General features: G+C 48.0%; 1 pseudogene; it reads right to left on the bottom strand.

The window, feature by feature from the left end:
- The window catches only part of LOC130109870 (potassium voltage-gated channel subfamily V member 2-like), a 56,741-nt pseudogene extending 35,323 nt beyond the window's left edge, over window positions 1-21,418 (bottom strand).
- Window positions 21,419-21,997: the final 579 nt, after the last annotated feature.

Genomic DNA, 21,997 nt, shown 5'->3' with positions numbered 1-21,997 from the left:
AGCATCACCGAAAGGCTCAACCGTTCACAAGCAAGGATGGGGCGAGGTTCACCACTTTGTGAACAACTGTGTGAGCAAATAGTCCAACAGTTTAAGAACGACGTTTCTCAACGTACAATTGCAAAGAACTTAAGGATTTCATCATCTACAGTCCATAATATCAAAAGATTCAGAGAATCCAGAGAAATCTCTGCACGTAAGCAGCAAGGCCGAAAACCAACATTGAATGCCCGTGACCTTCGACCCCTGAGGCGGCACTGCATTATAAACCGACATCATTCGGTAAAGGATATTACCACGTGGGCTCAGCAACACTTGGGGAAAACCATCGTCAGTTAACACAGTTCGTTGCTACATCTACAAATGCAAGTTAAAACTCTACCATGCAAAGCGAAAGCCATATATCAACACCACCCAGAAACGCCGCCGGCTTCTCTGGGCCCGAGCTCATCTGAGATGGACTGATGCAAAGTGGAAAAGTGTGCTGTGGTCTGACGAGTCCACATTTCACATTATTTTTGGAAATTATGGACGTCGTGTCCTCCTGGCTAAAGAGGAAGAGGACCATCCAGATTGTTATCAGCGCAAAGTTCAAAAGCCAGCATCTGTGATGGTATGGGGGTGTGTTAGTGCCCATGGCATCATGGGTAACTTGCACATCTGTGAAGGCATCATTAATGCTGAAAGATACATACAGGTTTTGGAGTAACATTTGCTGCCACCCAAGCGACGTCTTTTTCAGGGACGTCCCTGCTTATTTCAGCAAGACAATGCCAAGCCACATTTTGCACGTGTTACAACAGCGTGGCTTCGTAGTAAGAGTGCGGGTACTAGACTGGCCTGCCTGCAGTCCAGACCTGTCTCCCATTGAAAATGTGTGGTGCATTATGAAGCGCAAAATACGACAACGGGGACCCCGGACTTTTGAGCAACTGAAGTCGTACATCAAGCAAAGATGGTAAAGAATTCCACCTACAAAGCTTCAACAATTAGTGTCCTCAGTTCCCTAACGCTTATTGAGTGTTGTTAAAAGGAAAGGTGATGTAACACAGTGGTAAACATGCCCCTGTCCCAGCTTTTTTGGAACGTGTTACAGGCATCAAATTCAAAATGAGTGAATATTTGCAAAAAAACAAAGTTTATCAGTTTGAACATTAAATATCTTGTCTTTGTAGTGTATTCAATTGAATATAGGTCGAAAAGTATTTGCAAATCATTGTATTCTGTTTTTATTTACGTTTTACACAACGTCCCGACTTCATTGGAATTGGGGTTTGTATCTCTGTCTATCTATCTCTAGTTTTGTTTGGGGGGCATGTGTTGGCACATAGGCCGCGGAACGCATTTCGAATGGGTAGGGCCACGAATGACGTGACGTCCCCCCCCCCCCAAGCCACACTCGTAACGCATAACTTTATTTATTATTGCCGTTTTTATTTGTCCTGATTATAGCCTACACTTGAGTCACAATCAAATAGTATAATCAGTATGATTAGAAAGCATAAATCATTTGACACGTCAAGTCCAGTTGCATAGGATTAAGAAATGTCAACGCTCACCACCCCGTCTTAAACGTTCCCAGAGAAGTTCCTCCGTCTCTCGGTGTGCTGGATGAAGTCACTGGCAATGGCGAGACCATCCACACTGGCCAAAGCATCCCTGTGTGTGTGGCTGCACATCAAGTCATTGAGTCTCCTTTGAGTCATTGTTGACCTTAGATAAGTCTTCATACGACGAAGGGTTGAGAAAGACCTCTCGGCGCTGGCAGTTGACACGGGAATTGTATAAAACTATTTCTACAGCCTGTGTACATCTGGCAATAGGGTTTTCGCTACCGGAGCAGCATTCATTGCCGATGTTACTGATGCATCTGGCAGCATATTCAACTGTGCGCGTAAACGGTCAAAGTCAAGTTCTGGGGCTAATTAGCAATTCTACTCCTGGTTCCTTAAGCTCAGAGGGCTCATACGGCCATTTCACGCCGCGGCCATCTTGGATTTTAAAAGAACCAAGTGGTGGGAATTTAGCCACGCCCCCCTTCTTACTCAATCGGAAATCAATGCAGCCGGGGCCAGCAGCAAACACGGTTTGGACTACCAACCTCGAGCACCTACCGTCATTTACCACAAATGACATCGAAAAATGGGCAGAGAAGGGGCGTCGGATCCCAAGGGATGTACTGCTGACCTACCACCTGGAGCGAATCTACTTTGATGCGGAGGAATGGGAGAATATGAAAACTAAGCTGGATCTTTTCTTTTTCGAGTACTTTCTGCCTCTCCTGTGCCAGTGAGGAGAGACACACACACAGGGCTGTATTCAAAGAAACTGTTTAATCACAATAAAATAAAAAAGATACATTTAAATTTATACATTAGATTGTCCCATCTACAATATTTTCATTCTTTGTCCTTTAACAAAACTGTTGGTTCATTTTAAACTAAAATATGTTTCGGTCAACTGTCATTCTGTTGTAGCAATAAACTGGAACTCACTACCAACTCAAATCATCAATTGTTTACTAAACTAAGATAGTGATTGCTCATCTCAAGGTGTGGGCTAAAAAATGGGACTGTACTGAAATGAAGTTAAATATGTTTCTATCTATCTAAGGTTTGTGTGCACTATTTTCTTGTCAGCTGAATTTAACAAAGGTTTAAAACAGTGGTCACTGAAAATTTGTTAGGAGAGCACACACAGTCCACAGTTGTTTGACTGTTCCACTTAGTGAAAGGGGTATGACTCCATCAAAAATGTGGTACTCCTTTATGCGTCTTATTGACCTTTCGACGTGTATTCTCAAGCCAGCAATACTCTGTGTGTCTGTGAGCTCATTACAGCTAAACTGTCCACTTGGGCCTAAAAATGCAGGGATGAGAAGTTTTACATCTATTTCATCGAGCAGGTCTTTGATAAGGAAGCCCTTATCGGCCATGACCTCATCACCTGACTCTAAGAGGTCCAGAACACCGGACCTCTTAGTTATCTCCTTATCAGAAATACATCCTGTGTATAGATTACTTACCAGGCTAACTGACCCTGAGGGAGTGATCCCAATTAGGGATTTCAGTGTAGTGTTACTTTTATAATGGGAGTATGTCATGGTGTTCAAAACCTTTGAACTAGCTGTCTCGATGTGGATCTCTGTGCAGTCTAGTATCACTCTTGTGTTTGGGTAGAATTCCCTGAATACTGGTGGCATTAGCTCGTCTACTGCTGCTCTACTAGGCCATATTGGAAGGGTCCCTAAAATAAAGAGCAAATAGTTGGCCCATGTCGTACAGTTCCTGCTGACCGTGGCCGGCAACACATTGAATCGTACAGATAAATCCAGAGCAAAAAAGCTCTGCCTCACATGGCACAAGAACAGGAAAAACTGATCAATCAGCGATAAATGCTCTGCATGGAAGCCAGACACAGAAATGTGTTCTAGGTTATGGCTGTTCCTTTGCATTTGAGTCCATCGCACCATGGACTCTATAAAGCTAGGAAGAGTGCGTTGAGGGTGTGGTAATCCTTAAAACCAGCGTAAAACCTGATCAGATTGGGAGCACACTGGAAGCGTTCTAGACCAAAACGCTCACTTTTCAGCTTTTTATTTTCGTCCTCCAGGAAAGCGATGCGTTTACTGCGTCAAGCTGGTCTTCCACAGAAAGGGGCTTCACGTCGTAGTCATGATCAGGTAGAGTCGCCCAAACCTCACTGGACACATGAGGATATGTCATACATGTGGGAAGCAATATAAATCCACACATTTTCCTGTTATCAAGATGATGTGTCAGAACAGAGCTATCCACTATTGAAAGATTAGTGAATATATATATATATATATATATATATATATATATATATATATATATATATATTATACAATGCAGTAATCTACATGTTTGAAAATTTGTATTGTACTGACAGTAACAACTCATTTAACTGGCTGTACATGGTGCAACCTCTGCAGCTCAATGCATACAGTAACGTTAAATGTACATGCAACCTCTGCAGCTCAATGCATACAGTAGGCCTACATGTATATAATGTCTGTTGCAATAATAGCAGGAGGAGTAAACATTTAGCCATATGGCATCTTAATGTGGAATTTGGTTGTAAACATGAGTGCACAACTGTAAACGTTACTCACTCATCTGCTGACTCGGGTGTCACCTCCCCAGCAGGTTGACCACCACGAACAGGAACCCTAAAAATACAAGCTATTAATGGCAGGTATTATGTTTCATTACATCAACATCCTAAAATCATTTTCATGACAACATCCAGCAAACGTTATTATAGCTCTGCATGACCTACCGTGATGTCCGTCTGCTAGTAAAGTTAGTAAACTTAGCTACCTCCTCGGCGTAGGTTGATTTGACCATGGGAAAATGGTCGGTAGAGTTCCGGGTTTCAGTTTTGTCAGCCCAAGAAACGTCTTGCGAAAACAGTCCTCGGTGACGTGCTTTGAGCACACCCTGGTGTTGTCTGTGATCTATAATGACAAATGATATCTGACGTTACTGTCAGCAACATGTTAACTGTTATGGTTGTAGTTAGACCAGAAAGCTAGCTAACAACGTTGCTAGGGAGCTAGCTAGCTAGCTATCCAGCCAGCTAGCTAGGTAAAGGTGAAGGTATTGGTAGTTACCTGAAAATGTGGCCCTGTAGCCCTCTTAATTTTCACCACCCATGCCTTACGGGTGTACAGGTGTTTGGGGAAGCGGTGAAACGTCAAGGATTTATCTCTTTCCCTTCTTTGATAGGAGTTGCAGGATGGTACACAGCAGTACGACATGTTGCTTCCGGCAGTGTTTTCAATGAAGAAGGGGGCGTGGCTAAATTCCCACCGCTAGGTTTTTTTAAAATCCAAGATGGCCGCGGCGTGAAATCGGCGTATTTTCAGCTGGGGCGAGGCTCATAACATTGAGGGTAGCGGCGGCAGAGGGGCTAGTTGGAGCAGCGACAGTTAGACATTCTACTTCTGGTTCCTCAGAGGGCTCATTGTGGGCTGGAGTGACGGTGGTTGTCTCAGCTACCTTGGTTAACTTTGACCCGAAGAAATCAGTTATTTTTCGACGCTTCATCATTCATTTGGACGTTACTACTGCTTACATTTAGCGAACACTATTGTATTTAGAAATCACGTCAGGACACAGCGCTGTCGCTCGACACAACCGCTACGTTGCATTCTTTATTTAGACTGACACAGCATCACAGGCAGACCCGATCAAACGACCCAGAGCCCACAGGCATCACCAATCGATCCCAGCACAATAGAACAGCACCAAATCAAATGCAGCACTGTCGATGTGTGCAGACATAACATCCCCCCCCCCCCGGCAGGATTTCAAACATGAAAGGTTGACACAAAGTCCTCTAGGTGGCCAGGGCGTAAACGTGTGCGAACAGGTCGCGGGGCGGCCTGAGGCTGGGCAGGCCGAGGTGGGGAGGGAGAAGGCAGGGGAAGCTGAGGCCCAGGAATGTCTGGGGCCCGTGTAGGAGCTGCATGAAGCCCCGGGGCGTCTCGCCATGCCGAGGGAATGGCTAAGGTTGTGTCACCAGCTGTGTGTGGCGGAGCTGACACCTTCTGTAGACGACTGGAGTGCCACCGAGTGCCATCGCTGAGGAGGTAAGTGGCTGGGCCCAGCTGACGGGTGACTTGGAGAGGAGAGGACCAGTATGAAGTCATTTTATTGTCCCTGTGGTGCCTGCGGACCCTGACCCAGTCTGACACATTGATATCTGGCACCCTGGTTCGTTCTGACTGGTCAAACCGTTGCTTCATCCGCGTCTGCTGACAAGTGACTGAGGCTCTGACCCCAGAGGGAGGTGCCTGGGGTGTGGAGGGGCGGAGCCTGTCAAGGGGCATGCACAGTTCCCGGCCTAGCATGAGAGAGGCTGGGGAGACGCCTGTGGTCGAGTGCTGTGTGGCCCGATAGTGCAGCAGAGTGTGACGGATGGCCTGTGTGAAAGAGCACCCTTGGGCCATGTGTGCTCTGAGGCCGTTCTTCAGTGACTGGTGAAAACGTTCAACGCCGCCATTGGCCTGGGGGTGGTAGTACGCAGTGCGTATATGACGGATGCCCTTGCTTTCGAGATAAGCAGTGAACCCAGCAGAGACCAGCTGAGGGCCGTTGTCAGTGGTGATGGTCTTTGGGAGGCCCCAGCGAGAGAAAAGAGAGTCCAGGAAGTCGATGATGATCTGTGAGGTCACAGTGCCGGAAGTGGTGAGTTCAGGCCATTTTGAGTGTAGATCGTAGGCGACCACCATGAAGCGTTGGTGGTGGGGAACTCCATGGATCTCACCACAAATGTCCAACTGCAGATGTTCCCAGGGCTGAGAGGGCCAGGCGAGAGGTTGCAGGGGTGGGGGAGCCTGGTGGCCAGTCTTGCCACTCACAAGGCAGGCAGAACAGTCCTTCACCAGAGCCTCAATATCTCTGTCTATCCCCGGCCACCACACCAGGTCTCGGCAGCGCTGTTTCAGTTTCACAATGCCCAGGTGGCCTTCATGCGCCATATTCAAAACACGTGCACGGAGAGCAGCTGGGACCACTGTGCAAAACCCACGTGCCACGCAGGTGTCGTTCCAGCAGGAGAGCTCCTGTCTGACTTGGGCAAACGCAGCCAGCTCCTCTGGGACCTTGTGAGGCCAGCCGTTCTGGATGTAGGTGCGGAGCTGGGAGACGACAGGGTCCTGTTTGGAGGCTGCCCTCAGCTTCTGCAGAGAGACAGTGGCCTGAAGGGGTGTGTGTAGCATTTGGACAATGTCCTTTTCCACACAGTCAGTGTCCGTCTGTGGAGCTGGGGTGGAGACAGAGCGAGAGAGCAGGTCGGCGACAACATTGTCTCTGCCTGGGGTGAACTGCAGGCTGAAGTTGTACTGGCGGAGGCGGTCAGACCAGCGGTGCAACCTCAGGGGTTTGTGGCCTGTCCCAGATGTGGACAGCAGCGCTGTCAGGGCCTGGTGATCTGTCCTGAGGGTGAAGGAGCGGCCATAGAGGTAGAGGTGCCACCTTTCACAAGCCCAGATACAGGCTAACGCCTCATGCTCACCCACGGAGTACCGCTGCTCGGTCAGGTTGAGGGCACGGGAGGCGAAGGCGATGGGCTTCTCCACACCGTTCTGGGTTTGAGACAGCACAGCCCCTATCGCTGTGGCTGATGCGTCACAGGTCACAAAGGTGGAGCTGGAGATGTCGAAGTGAGCCAACACTGGTGGTGAAGTCAGTTGAGTCTTGAGATCACGCACAGCGTCACTGCATGCCTTTGACCACACCCATGGCTCGTCCTTATGCAGCAGCTGGCGCAGGGGGGCTGTGGTCGCAGAGTACTGGGGAAGAAACTTCAGGTAGTAACTTGTCATACCCAGGAAGGAGGCGACCTGGGCGGCCGAGCTGAGCTCAGGGATGGCCTGAATGGCGTCCACGTTGGATTGTAGTGGAGTTACACCGCTCGCTGACAGCTGGAACCCCACGAACTCGATGGCTGGCACAGAGAGGACACATTTCTCAGCATTGAGAGTTAGCTTGTTCTTGGACAGGGCTGCGAAGACCATGTTGAGGCACTTGTCGTGGATTTCATTGGTGGGCCCGTGTACCACTATATCGTCCAGATAAATGGCCACGCCCAGTATGCCAGCCAGCACGGAGACCATGATTTTCTGGAAGCAGCTAGGGGCGGAGCTGAGACCGAAAGGCATCCTGGTGTAGCGAAACACTCCTGCATGTGTCACAAAGGCTGTGAGGTTTCGGCTGCTGGGGTGGAGGGGCACCTGTAAGTACCCCTGTCTGAGGTCGAACTTGGAGAACACCTCAGAGCCATAGAACTGAGCAGTGAGTTCTTCTGAGGTGGACAGTGGATACTTATCAGGGACCACTGCCTTATTGACTGCACGTAGATCGACGCAGACACGCAGGCCCCCCGACTTCTTCTTAGCCACCACGAGGTTTGAGACCCAAGGTGACACGTCCACCGGTTCAATGATGCCAGCTTCCAGCAGTTGTTGCAGCTCGGCGGAGACCCCATCATGGAGAGCCAACGGGATGCGGCGCAGTGGTTGGATGACAGATTTCACAGCAGGGTTGAGGAGAGGTTGATGGGTGAAGGCGGAGAGGCAGCCCAGCCCCATAAACAGCGATGGCCACTTCTGCTGCCAAGGTGTGGCAACAGTCAGGATTGCTGCCCCCCTTGTGTCTAAGAGGGAGAACCCCAGAGCGGAGAACAGGTCCAGGCCCATCAGGTTGGCCCCACGGCGTGCCACATGAAAAACTGCATTGGGCACCAGCTTGGTTCCATAGCGGACAGTCACTTGGAGAGAGCCAACCAGATCGATTTTGGAGTCACCATACCCACAGAGGACAGCTGAGGGTGCGGACAGTGGCAGTGAACCGAAAAATTGACTGTAGGTATCAACATTCAGGAGAGACACACCTGCACCGGTGTCCAACAGCAGGGGGATGCACACATCATTAATGTTGACTGTGCATGATTTGAATGACACTGGCCCAGAGCTCACCTTGTGAATGACGGCGGTTGAAGACTGGGGGGTGTGGCCCTCTAACCCAGCCGGGGAAGCTCGACAGACGTTGGCAAAGTGATTTTGCTTACCGCAGCTACGGCATGTCTGGCCACGGGCAGGGCAGTTCTGAGCCCTTGAAACATGAGACCGAGATCCACAGTTACCACAGGACTGTTGAGGGCGGGGCCGAGAACGCCGTCGTTGCAGTTGCAAGACATCCCCAGGGGAGTCGGCGCCCGCCTCGCTATGGCTGGGTTGCGTCCCGAGGGGCAGCCGTGAGTAGAGGGAGGAGTCGTTGGCAGCGTGACTGGAGGTGGCCACTTGCTGTGTATTTAGCACAGCAGCACACTCAGCTGCTCCCTCAACCTGTAGTGCGATGGTAATTGCTCTGGACAGCAGCAGATCGTCTTTTTCCAGCAGGAGAGTCTCACGCACCTTTGCGTTGTTGGTGTGTTCGATTAGCTGGTCACGAACCATCTCTACCTGAAGCGCGCCAAGCTTGCATGAGCTAGCTAGCCCTCGCAAATTAGCTACATACTGCTGCACAGACTCACCAGGCAGTCGCTGACGGAATATAAATCGCCGAAGGAGGGCACTCTGTGGAGCAGCGAAATGGGTGCTCATAAGTCCCACAGCTTCGTCAAAGTTCGTGACGTTCCCCAGAGTCCCGAGCACACGATGACCCTCTGCTCCCAAGCAGTGTAGCAACAGAGCCGTCTTCCTAGCCTGGCTCACGTCGTCGAGCCCTGAGGCGATGATGTAATTTTCAAAACTATGTAGCCAGCGAGTCCATGGTACCGGAGGCTCGCCAGGTAATGCCAGGAAGGGGGCAGGTGGTGGGAGAGAGATCAGCCATCCTCGTCGCCAATATTGTATTTAGAAATCACGTCAGGACACAGCGCTGTCGCTCGACACAACCGCTACATTGCATTCTTTATTTAGACTGACACAGCATCACAGGCAGACCCGATCAAACAACCCAGAGCCCGCAGGCATCACCAATCGATCCCAGCACAATAGAACAGCACCAAATCAAATGCAGCACTGTCGATGTGTGCAGACATAACAAACACACTAGCAGTTAGTCTACTTACATAGAGCGCTGGTAATTTGTTCTGTGAAATTCACGTCCGTGTGACGCTAAGCTCATGTGACACAAATAACAAATCAATCGTTAGGAAACAGAGTTTGTTGCTTGTGATAGGCTACGTACTGTAACCTATTTTTCTGGACTTGCCTGTTAGTGATTTTAAGTTCCTGTTATAAGCTGTTGCCAGAGTATATGCCTTGAGCTCTTATTTTGAAGGCTGAAGAGAGAGCAGAAGTGCTGTACGCAGTGTTGTTGCTGTGGAGTTCTGTTGGGGGGAAGAATCCAAATAAAGTGGTCCTCGTGTGAAAGTGGAACCTTCGTATTTGTTATTTTATAGTTTCATACAGTATAGGCGACATCTACAAACCCTCGGTTACATTGGTGGCAGCGGTGGGATGCTTGTGCCAACGTCCCGCAAAAGAAAGATGTTTAAATTACCGAAAAGAAAGGTTCGGAGAGTCAGTTAGCTTCTCAGTTAGCCTCAGCTAGCAACGGCGGAGCTTCGTCGTGTCGGAAACCCGGCGCGGTGTGTGCACGAAGACTTCACTCATCTTGCTGCTGTCTTCTGAGATAACTGAGGAGCAACATGTGGAAATACGAGGATCCGCTGGACTATAATGACAGAGAGCGACGTGGAGAAAAGCCGTTCGCCAGCAACGTGAGGATTGAACTCCCGCTGCCATTTTCCAGGGAGGAAAAACAAAGTTTCCCCTGCTGGGCTAGACAATATGAAGTGGCGGTGAAGGCACTGGAGGCACTGGCGATGACTTTGACTATGAACTGGTGAGGATTTTACCAACACGTCTAACAAAGGCTGCTTTTCTGCTATGGGATAGCTTGCCAGCTGCCGTTCGGGCGGATTACGCTAAGGTAAAGGAGAAATTGCAGGAGGCTTTCAGACAAAGACATTTTCTTGACTGTTTCAGAGCAAACCTCTCTGCCTGCCTCCGTGCTCCCAGAAAGAGTCTGGAAGTATATGCAGCAGAAATAAGCAAGCTAGTTCAAGAGGCATTCCCAGGCTATGGTGATATAGCTCAGAAAGAGGAGAAATTTCGCAGATTTCTGGCTGGACTTGACCCGGTGCTGAGAGCTAAATGTCACGAGCAGGGAGCTACTGATTTGGCTGAGGCCCTGACCATTGCTGGCCGGTGTGAGATGGCCCGAGAGGCCCTAAAGATGGACTATGTCAACACCCACGTACGCCAGCCTCCCACTGAAAGCAGTGGAGCGGCTATGGTGCACTCCATATTTGATGGGAGTGGTTTGTACAGAGCTATGGATAGACTTACTGTGGATATGAGGGAAATGAGGATGGAAATGAAACAAATGGCAGAGGAAAACAACCGACTGCGATCCAGCCGCTGGAGAGATGAACGGAAAGCCCCTCACCCAGTATGTGGAGGTCAGTGTCAGTGTACTTGTGGGGAGCAGGGCTGTCGGTCTCGCACATGGGGTGAACAGAGAGGGCGTTCACCTGACCGTGGCTGGCGCGAGCGGCGAGCAGAAGGAGGCCCCAGGGAGAAACAGGACTACTGGACCCCCTGCAACAACCGAGCCAACTCCACAAGTTGGCGGGGTCCCAGACCTGCTAGGAGCCCCTCTAATGAGGAAACGCAGAGATGGCGAGGCATGCATTTTCTCTCCCCCAAGAGGGAAGACTCAGCAGACCAGTCGGGAAAAGAGATGTAGCTGATGTTGCGGCCCAAACACCAGCCACAGAGCCTATGGGCCCTCTGGAGGGAGGAATGCTTATCCCCTCCCCGAGTAATGCCATGACATCAGACAAGACAGAGCAGCGAACCTCATACGTGAGGGGAAGCATTGAAGGGACTGAAATTAACATATTGGTCGATTCAGGGGCAACCGAGTCGTTTATCAGTGACAATTTCTGCATGTCTGTTTCAGCCCTGCACAAGCAGCCCCTAACAGCGGACTTTATTGCTGCGCGGGCAGTGAATGGACAGATGCTTGACACACTGGGTACCATAACAGTCACACTGCGTCTGGGGAAGACCTCCTGGCAGCATGTTTTCCACGTCATTAGGGAGTCCACACAAACAGTGCTGCTGGGCCTGGACTTTCTTGTCACAAATCACGCCCTCCTGGATTATGCCTGTGGCAAACTGAAGCTATGAGACACTTTACTTCCACTTCTGAGTGGCAAAGACCTGATTCCTGAGTGTTGTAATGTTTCCATCGCCACTGTCATGACACTGCCCCCCCTCACCGAGATGCTGGTGCCTGTGAGTGTGTCCCCACCTGGGCCCGTTGACCAGCTCCCTGACTTTGTGGGCTACTTATCACCCAACCTCAAAGGCAAAAGTGAGTGTGTCATACCTCACACAGTGACATCTGTGAAAGACGGGGTCACCATAGCCCGTGTGTTGAACCCTACAAATCAGGACATTATACTGAGGGAAGGCGTGCACCTGGGGGAGTTGTTCTCTGTGGATGAGTCCGAAATCGTGTCACTCCCACAGGTTCCGATGGAGACTGTCTCTGCCTTTTCATCCAATGATGTGCCTTTTGTGTCACTGGAGGAGTCTCCCGCTAGTCAACAACAGAAAGCACAACTGGCTGCACTGCTGGCAGAGCATCAGGAGATATTCAGCACATCAAAAGGAGGGACTGGCGGGGAGGGGGGGCGCTGGTGAGCAGTAACATGTGAGGACGTCTTTAGATTGAGCTCCTGATCAGGGCGAACTTTTCATTAATATTTAAACTTTTCAGATCAAACACAGATAAATTAGGTTTAACACACACGATACTTAACCGCTAGCACACCGGACTCACAACCCTGTACTTGCATATCGATCATCTAGAAGACGCGATGGGCAAAAACAAATCCAGCAGTGACCAGGCCGCTAAAGCCTCGGGCTCTGTGAAAGCCCCGGACGGGGAGTCTACAGATCTATCTGGGGTGATGGCTGCCATCGCGAGCAGTGAGAGCAAGATCTTGGCATGGATAGATTCATTCACAGAGGATCTGAATGCAAAAATAGACGCTATAAAGGCCGGCATGGCGAAACAACAGACCCGTCTGAAAGACGTGGAGGACGGCCTGAACACATACTCTGACAAGACCACGAAAATGGAGGAGGACATCGGCCAGCTAAAATCTGAAGTCGCTATGCTACGCCAGAAGGTAGACGGTATGGAGGGACGACAACGCCGGTGTAATGCACGTATTGTCGGGATAAAGGAGGGATTCGAGACCAGCGGAGGAGGCCAGCAGTCTACTGTTACCATCGCTAAACTACTGCAGGAGTTACTAGGCCTCAGCTTTACCCCGACCCTAGACTGGGCTCACCGCGGCCTGCGGCACTCGACCAACGAAGGAGAACCCCCCAGGATCATCGCGGTGAAGTTTCACTATTTCTCAGAGAGGGAGGAGGTTTTCCGCAAAGCTGCCCGTTCAGCTCCGTTGAGCCTGCACGGCAAGAGAGTGAGCATCTTCCCGGATTACACCGCGGCAATGGCGAAGAAGAGAGCGGCCTTCTTCGAAGCTAAGCGGCTCCTCCGGTGCTGCCAGGGCGTCAAGTTCGGGATCCAGTTCCCGGCGGTGCTTCGTATCACTTCATCGTCCGACCAAGAAAAGCGGTTCGAAGACCCATCTAAGGCGATGGGTTATATCAGGGAGAATCTAAAGCCTCAGGACAATGTACAGTAAGATGTTGATAAACTCCAATATATTTGTGGCTAACTGGTATTGGCGGCTAATTGATATTAGCTGCTAAGTGCCAACAGCTAGCGGAAGTAACTAGCTAAGACACCAAGACAACAGGGTAACGTTATGGTTTAACTTTATCTATTTACTTTAACTTTTGTAATTTGAGACTCACAGATAATGTTACATTTTTCATTTAATAAGAATGTCTCATACCTGCTGCTCATTTAAAAAAGCTATTTTCTGTTTTATTATTATCGTGTGTGTGCATGTATATGTGTGTATGGATGCTAATTATTATGAGACCGGTAACAGTGCTTTGGTGACGACTGCTAGGGCGACACCCAGGTCAGTGTCACTTACCCACAAAGGAACTGTATTATAACTGATGTTATATGGGTGTAGATATATTTTCCTTCCTTTTCTTTTTTTAATTTTAATTTTTTAAAAAATGTTTAATATGGGTGTTGATATATAGTTCTTAGGTATATAAATACTTTTTGGATTTAATATAATCTTAACGAGACCACTGTTCGCCCTGGTTGGGGCTTGTTAGAGGGTTTTTATATGGTTATTTGCCATGTTATATTAGAAATGGGGGATGCGATCTCTAGGGAATTAGTAGATCAGCATGGGTTCTCAAGGCTCTGTTTTTGTTTTGTAGCTAGTAGGCAGGGACTTTTTCTTTTCTTTTCTCTTTTCATTTTTCGAAAAAATGTTTGACACTCAGAATAGAGGTTATCTTCGTTTTTTGAGCTGGAATATAAAGGGAATTCACAATCCAGTAAAGCGTAGTAGGGTTTTTGTACATTTAAAATCTTTGAGAGCTGATGTCATGTTCTTACAGGAAACCCACCTTCGGTCAAGTGAACACACAAAACTAAAAAAAGCTTGGATAGGACAATTTTTCTGTTCCAGGAATGGGAATAGAACACGGGGCACGGCCATCTTGATCAGGAAGGGTATCCGATTCGTTCCACTACTGACTATTTCTGACCCCAGGGGAAGGTATGTGATAGTGATGGGTAACCTGTATGGTACACTTGTGGCACTGGCAAATGTATATGGACCAAACTGGGATGACCCACTTTTTTTCTCTAGTTTCATAGCAGCCCTCCCAGACTTAAATAATTACCGATTAATATTGGGGGGAGATTTTAATTGTGTATTACATCCATATTTGGACAGATCAAACCCAAGACCTAATAGTAAAGTTTCGAAGGCAGGTGCTGTTATCCATTCATTTATGGAATCCTACTCTCTTTTTGATCCCTGGAGAAGAAACAACCCAACTACTAAACAATACTCCTTTTTTTCCCCAGCGCACCATTCTTACTCAAGGATTGATTTTTTTCTCCTGGATAGTAGGGTCCTTCCTATGGTTAGGGGGAGCCAATATAATAGTATTGTTATTTCGGATCATAGTCCTGTACATCTAGATATAGGTTTCATAGACTGCCCTAAACCCCAACACACCTGGCGATTTGATCCTCTATTACTGTCCAGGGACTTCTTTAAAAATTTTCTCTCCCAGCAGATAGATATCTTTATGGAATTCAACCATACTCCAGATATGCCACTAACTATTGTTTGGGAGGCTCTCAAAGCCTACCTTAGAGGCCAAATAATCTCATACACAGCACATAAGAGAAAGAAACATAAACAACGTCTAACAGAACTGTCCCATAGTATAGCGGAAGTGGACTGTTCATATGCTGATTCCCCAACACTTGAACTTTATAAGAAAAAATTATTATTAAAAACAGAATTCGACAATCTCTCCATTAAACAAACAGAACAATTATTCTTTAACTCAAAACAGACATTTTATGAGCATGGAGAGAAAGCTGGAAAACTATTAGCCCATCAGGTTAGACAGTCCATAGCTGCTAACACTATTTCTGAAATTTGCACAGCAGCTGGGGTAAAGACTGCCGACCCGGATCTGTCCAAATATGGATGTAATACACAATTAAAATCTCCCCCCAATATTAATCGGTAATTATTTAAGTCTGGGAGGGCTGCTATGAAACTAGAGAAAAAAAGTGGGTCATCCCAGTTTGGTCCATATACATTTGCCAGTGCCACAAGTGTACCATACAGGTTACCCATCACTATCACATACCTTCCCCTGGGGTCAGAAATAGTCAGTAGTGGAACGAATCGGATACCCTTCCTGATCAAGATGGCCGTGCCCCGTGTTCTATTCCCATTCCTGGAACAGAAAAATTGTCCTATCCAAGCTTTTTTTTAGTTTTGTGTGTTCACTTGACCGAAGGTGGGTTTCCTGTAAGAACATGACATCAGCTCTCAAAGATTTTAAATGTACAAAAACCCTACTACGCTTTACTGGATTGTGAATTCCCTTTATATTCCAGCTGGATGCACTGGCGGGCTCCCTGTGGTTCAGCACGTTGGACTTCTCTAATGGATACTGGCAGGTCGAGGTCGCTGAGGGAGACAGGGAGAAAACTGCCTTCACAACGGGCCGGGGCCTCTATCAGTGGCGGTCGATGCCAATGGGCCTTACTAACTCACCTGCAACATTCCAGCGCATGATGGAGCTGGTGCTCAGAGGACTCCCATGGCAGGTGTGTATGGTGTACCTCGATGACATTCTAATATACAGCCCCACCTTTGAGGACCATCTCTCCAGTTTGCGCGATGTTTTCTCTAGGATTCAGGTAGCCGACCTCAGGCTGAATTCTAAGAAGTGTCACCTGGTTCGAGATCATGTAGTGTTCCTGGGACATGTTGTTTCTCGCCACGGCTTACAGCCCGACCCTCGAAACACAGATAAAGTCAGAACCTGGCCCACACCACAGAATCCAACCGAAGTGAGAGCATTTGTGGGCCTTTGCTCTTACTACAGACGCTTTGTTAAGGACTTTGCCCAGCGTGCAGCTCCTCTGCATCGCCTCACCTGCAAAGACACACCTTTCAGATGGACAACTGAGTGTAACACAGCCTTTGAGTACCTGAAAGGGGTGCTTTCATCTGCTCCGGTTGTCACCATGCCTGACTTTAACATCCCCTTTAAAGTGTACACGGATGCCTCCATGGAAGCAGTTGGGGCTGTATTGGCTCAGGACAGGGACGGACTGGAGCGAGTGGTGGCATACGCTAGCCAATCGCTTACTTCCCCGGAACGGCGTTGGTCTACATTTGACAGAGAACTGTGGGCTGTAGTGTGGGCTATACGCCAATTCAGACATTACTTTGGATCAGCTGCCTTTACCATCGTAACTGATCACAAGCCTCTGCTGGGCCTGCGCGGCATTTCTATTGACAAGGATCCCACGGGACGCAGAGCGAGATGGGTATTGGAACTAGACCCTTATAACTGGATTATACAGCACAAGGACGGGCAACGGCATACTAATGCTGATGCACTCTCACGGCGTCCTAAGGACCTCGAGCTCAGGGTGGTAAATGTCACCACGCGGCAGCCAAAACAAGTGAATGTCATAGGCTCGGAGGAAGGGCCAAGTGTTCCCCAAACAGACACTCAGCTGCTTCAAGCACCCGCTGGGAACCCCCAGACCTCTGACTTCGACGCAGGGGAACAGCGTGTGGAGAGGAGCAGTGAGACGCAGGATTTGTCTTTCATGCATGCACTGTCACATGATGGAACGGAAATGAGGGAGCTACAACGGGCTGACCCAGATATTAGGCAGGTATTGAACTGGATGGAGAGGAGTGGTTCTCGGCCACCTAGGGGGTGGATGAGAGGTAGCTCCCGGTGGCTTAGAAAATTATGGACTGAATATCCCCGCCTCTCTGTTGTTAATGGACTACTCTGCAGGGCGGTGAACTCTCCCCTCACTGGAGATGCTCTGTGTCAGGTTGTCATGCCCTCCTCGGTGGTCCCTGATGTGCTGCAGCATCTGCATGGGGGCTTTACATCGGCACATTTCTCAGTGGAACGTGTGTGGGAACGTGCAAGGAAAACTTGCTACTGGCCTTCCATGTTCAAAGATATTCAACAGTGGTGTGAGCAGTGCATCCCATGTCAAACCCGCAAGGCCCCGGTGCCTAAGCATCATGCACCGATGGGGAGCGTCCAAGCAACTCGGCCATTCCAGAGAGTGGCAACTGACATCCTTGAACTGCCAGTGACTTCTAAGGGAAACAGGTATGTGTTAGTAGTGGAAGACTACTTTACCAAGTATGTGAATCTGTATGCTCTCCCTAACCAAATGGCCCAGTCAGTAGCACAGTGTTTGTTTGAAGACTATGTGCTGGTGCATGGCGTTCCTGAAGTGGTCCACAGTGATCAGGGCTGGCAATTTGAAGCTGAGATTGTTCAAAGACTGTGTCAGCTCCTGGGAATTAAGAAAACACGCACTACACCTTATAATCCCAAGTCGGAGGGAATGGTTGAACGCTTTAATCGCACCCTCATTGACCAGCTGGCCAAATCATTGCTCGCCTGTGGTGGTGAGTGGGACGATTATCTGAAACAGGTGGCTTTCGCCTATAACACATCTGTTCATGCCTGCACCAACTACACTCCGTATTATCTAACTCACGGATGGGAGGCTTGTGTTCCAGTGGATGTGTTGGTGCCATCTCAGTTGGTGCGTTCGGACTTACCTCTTTCTCATGCTGACTTTGTGGCCTCTCTGGCAGAGAGGCTGGAGACTGCTTTTGCTGGTGCCAGGCAGGGTGGCGCTGACGCTCACGAGAAGCAGAAGTTGTACTATGATGGAACGGTCCGTCACCAGCCGTATGCAGAAGGGGATCTGGTATGGCTGCATAATCTGACAGAGGACCGTATGAAACTTGCTCCCCACTGGAAGGGGCCCTACAGGGTCCTGTCTGTGTTGGGCTCTGAGGGTAAACCTGGACTCACCTATCATATTGGCAGCCCTTTGGACTTTGATGGACAGGGGCAGGTCGTCCATTATGATAGACTGAAACCATACACACTACCGGTGGCTGCTGGTTTTTCAGATAGCCTGCCGGCTTCTCCTCTTCATGCTCCCTCGCTGCTGGACGAGGGGTTGCCAGAGAGGGACTTTGTGGCTGAGGAGCCGCTGGCCTCTGGTGACACAGGGACTGTTCGGATTACAGGCACCAGTGAGCCACTACAGACTGTTGCTCGTTCTTGGATTGTGAGATTGTGAGAAAACCACTTCGTTTCAAGGACTTTGTCACGTTTGGTTAGCTGTTTGAAAAACAAAAAACATCACAGACAAGTCAATATGACTGTTGGAATTTCTGTTGAATGTTTGTCGGGGTCACTTGACATGTTTTTTTACTGTGATGGTACATTTTTTTTCTTCTCATATGTATATAGTATGTCTGGATGCTATGGTGTATCAGAACTTTCCGGTGTACATGGGGCATAGTGTGGCATACTTTATTGAGACTGTGCAGTGACGTGAGGGATAACATGCATAATGGTATTGTTAAGATTTTGTTTTATGGTGTTGGGTTCCTTCTGGGGTTCGCAGATTGATATGCACTTTTTTGATTTCAGGGTGTGTTTTCTGCTTTATATATGTATATTTAGGACAGGTTGATAATGTTTTGGACAAGCCTGTGTTTTTTGTTTTGCACTTATAGTGTTACCGTTTTGAAACGAGGGCGTTTCTTTTTGTAGGAGGGGAGGTATGTAACCTATTTTTCTGGACTTGCCTGTTAGTGATTTTAAGTTCCTGTTATAAGCTGTTGCCAGAGTATATGCCTTGAGCTCTTATTTTGAAGGCTGAAGAGAGAGCGGAAGTGCTGTACGCAGTGTTGTTGCTGTGGAGTTCTGTTGGGGGGAAGAATCCAAATAAAGTGGTCCTCGTGTGAAAGTGGAACCTCCGTATTTGTTATTTTATAGTTTCATACAGTATAGGCGACATCTACAAACCCTTGGTTACAGTACTGTACGTAGGCTTACAGCTAGTGGAAATTAGCCCGGGAAGCGCGCAAAAGTGCGATACATTAAGAATGTAACGTATTTGCGATTTGAATTTTTACACATGTTTATGTTTGATGCACGCCAAAGTAGGTATGGCCACGGCCCTACTGGCCATACCGGTTCCGCGGCCTATGTGTTGGCAGTATAGCAGCTGGTACATTCAGATATCACATAATTCTGATATTTTACACTGGGTAAAAGCTTAAGCTGTCAAATAGGTTTTCATGTTAAACAATGACAGTAGCGACAATATTGAGGACTAGCAGAGGGTACCCAGTGTTGCCCAGGGAAAATGTTCTCACCAAAACAACTGTAAACTACTGTGCAGATCCTCAGAAGTCTCTTCGGAGCGCGGCAATAACAAAGCGCGAGGGCGCGCTTCCGGGGAGGGTGATGACTGTAAACTACTAATAAGACACGTTAGTCCCTAGCTAATGGGTCTGACCCTTTAGCCGAGCGGTTAGTTATGTCGCCTTGTGATGCAGTACACCCCGTATCGAATCCCGCACCAGGCAAAAAAATAACCGGTTACACAACCAACACGATCTGATCTTTACGATATAATCAATGATGAAATATAGGATAATTTATGATATGATACATGTGATAAACGAATCTTATTAACGTAAAGTATTAAATGTCATAATTTTCAATCCATTCATCAAGCTTCTTTGCTAATGTGTGTATTAATTGCTCAGTGCTCAAGCGCCTCAGGGTAAACCACGCTGCGTGCCTCCAGGCTAGCATTGACAATGTTAGGTGTAGTGCCTCCCTTGACCACTGGAAGGATTTGCCGGAAGTCTCCACAAAGTATCGTTGGAATGCCTCTTTCGCAAATAAATCAAGATTTTTACATGGTTTTTGAAATATTTTTCGAACTGTGCAATCCTTGGAAAGTGCTGATTCTAAAGATACCTCTTGTTTTTGTTCTACAATGAATATTCCTGGAGTTTTAAGCGAACATACAAACATACACTCTCACTTTATATATATATAAGATGGGAGTTTTAATTTTGGAGGGCATGGTGGGGGCTAAATGTTAGGTTTCTAAGTCTACTCACTGCAGCCCTCCCCCAGACATCTGGTATACTGCTGATGGGAGTTGCCTCTGTGTCCCGCTCCACTGAGTGCAGGAGTGCTGAGAAAATAAAGATTCCCATGGCAATAAAGAGTAAAAGGCAACAAACTTGCTGATAGCACTGCCACAGAGTAAGGCCAAATGGATGGATGGATTAAATTCCCTCGTACTGGTTGAATGGCATTAGACACTCAGGTCCTCAGCAGCAGTAAACAATTCACATATTATCTTGATGAAATAAGGCATGACAGTCACAAAGTCCACTAAGTTGAGCATGCTCTTCAGAAAGTGCACCATGCTGGAAGTGGTTGCAAGGTGAAGAAAGTATTCAAAGGTGAAGACGACAACGGAGAATATTTCCACCCAATTCATGTATGTTCTGCTGTAGACTGGGTAGATTTCAAGTTTCTTCACAGTGCTGAGCATCATCGCCATGATGGAGACGAGCACAAAGATGTTGGAGAACACAGCACAGGCTTTTGCAATGGTGGAAGAGCAGGGGTTCGCCACAACCGTCCAGGGGATTTTACGGATGTTCCCTAATAACATGTTCTTGTAACCTTCCTCATCATGCTTCATCTCGATCTCAGCCAACAGCTCCTTCTCCACATTCAGGTAGTCCTTCACCTTGTCTACTTTCTCTTTGGTGCCTTGAGGCTTAGGCCCCAGTACTCCATCTCCTCCTCGAAGTTGATAGGACACATCTCCCGCACCACCCACACCACCCCACTGCTGTAGAAATGGGAGATGTGGTAGAAGAGGGCTGGGTCGTGGTTGAAGAACTCCTCATTGGTGCGAATGGAGTAGTCGTTACACATGGTGAGCGGTTTCACACGGTTGGTGCACAAGGCTAAGGAGCCTATCCTTGTGTGAGGATACTTTATGGCAGATTGCCTTAGGTTGTGAAAGACTTTACCCCCCACATTGATTTTGATGGTTTGTTGCAATCTGGGTGTCTTCTTTGCTCTGGGATAATCTACTTTGTTCTTGTGATTGTCCAGGTTGTCCAAGGAGTTGCATGCCTTGATGGTGCTTTCATGCAGAAATGGGAATGTCTTTTTCTCCTTGGCATTCAACATGATGCTGTAGGCTAGACAGTAAATGGTTGTGCAACGCATTTGCAACCTTCTCTGCAGATGAGCCTTGTCTAAAGCCATAGTACACATCCTTGAAGGCAGGAAGTTACAGCTGCTAAATAGAGAAAATTCAGAAAAGAACCACTCCAGGAAAAAGATTATAGTCGGACATTGCATCTTGCTGACCAAGTCCTTATAGCAGAGGCATCCCAGTGAGAAGCCTGCCTTCCTGTTCTGCCAGATCTGTTGTGGCCGGTATTTTAGCTGCCCCTGTCGGACTCTGACTATTACTGAAAGGGAGGCAGGGAGGTTGTAGGGTGTTATGTTTCCCTAATCTGATTGGTGTATTTCCAGGTGACTTTAACATATAGAGGGGTAGGATTAGGGCTCAAAGTTGACTCAGAGATTTTGAACTGAGGAGAGGAAGGGTTGACTAGAGCCATTTGGTGAGACGGCTGGTTTATGTTGTTTGTGTGCGACAGCACACGTCCGTCTCTTTCAACTTGCAAAATTTGTATTCATTGTCCATTTTTCAATCATCTTCACTTCTGTTTATATCTTCTTTACCAGTCAACTTGTTGACCATAATGTTTGGTAGTAACAGTTTGACCTCAATCAAATGCAGAGCTTACAAGTGTGACTTTACATGCGGAAAGTGCT

Source organism: Lampris incognitus, chromosome 3 (genome assembly GCF_029633865.1).
Source record: "Lampris incognitus isolate fLamInc1 chromosome 3, fLamInc1.hap2, whole genome shotgun sequence".
In the NCBI taxonomy this organism is placed as follows: domain Eukaryota; kingdom Metazoa; phylum Chordata; class Actinopteri; order Lampriformes; family Lampridae; genus Lampris; species Lampris incognitus.
Note: the sequence above shows the minus strand (reverse complement) of the source record. Positions and strands in the feature narration are given on the sequence as shown.